Consider the following 1,002-nt stretch of genomic DNA (forward strand, 5'->3'; position numbering starts at 1 on the left):
AAGCTGAAGCCCCAGGAGTGGTTGTTAGAGGCCCACTGAAGGAGCAGAAACATCCGGACTAAATCACACTTCTACAGTTACATCTCTCTCTCTCCTCTCCTCTCTCCTTATCTCTCACTCCTTTCCTCACTCCGTCTGACCTTTAACAATCGCTAGCTGTGCTCCCTGGCAAGGGGGTGTGTGTGTGTGCTGTAAGTAGATTTGATTTCAAAGGCATTTCTGAAGCCCATTTGAATCATTAAGTGTGATTAGCGGAGAGGGAAAGAGGCCTCCTGCACTACCCCTGAGAGAGAGATAGAGAAAGAGAGAGAGAGAGAGAGAGAGAGAGAGAGAGAGAGAGAGAGAGAGAGAGAGAGAGAGAGAGAGAGAGAGAAAAGGTTATACTGCACTCCCCCTTTGAGAGAGAGAAAGAATGAAGATGGAGAGAGATATGGAGAAAGAGATAGAGAGGTTCTCCTGCACTCCCCCTTTGAGAGGGATGAAGGCTGGTTCCCAATCCCCTAAAAGCAGTGCACAGAGCTACTAGTATGTCATAATGGAACCGGGGCCAAATTGCCTTCCCCTGCCTTTACTTACAGACCAGCAAGGGAAGGTCACCAAGGCCAGGAGATACTGTATGTGTTTTGATGTGGAATGCAGTGGGATTCCTTGCTGTAGTTTGTGTGTGTTGTGAGTCAGGCTGAAACAGCCTTTTGATGGTTTTCATAACTCTCTGTATAGTTCAATTATTATTCTTGGCAGAGTTTTGCTCCAATAAAAACACTCAAACAGCTCCCACTGTTCAGAGCTGATGGCTGTGTGAGAGAGAGAGTGTAAAGTATCCCTCCATCAGTGCTCAGACTGTCTGCAATAGGCTGAGAGAGGCTGGACTGAGGGCTTCTAGGCCTTTTGTAAGTCAGKTCCTCACCAGATATCACCGGCAACAATGTCGCCCATGGGCACAAACCCACCTTCGTTGGACCAGACAGGACTGACAAAAAGTGTTCTTCACTGACGAGTCGC

Source organism: Salvelinus sp. IW2-2015, unplaced genomic scaffold (genome assembly GCF_002910315.2).
Source record: "Salvelinus sp. IW2-2015 unplaced genomic scaffold, ASM291031v2 Un_scaffold3165, whole genome shotgun sequence".
Taxonomy (NCBI): Eukaryota; Metazoa; Chordata; class Actinopteri; order Salmoniformes; family Salmonidae; genus Salvelinus; species Salvelinus sp. IW2-2015.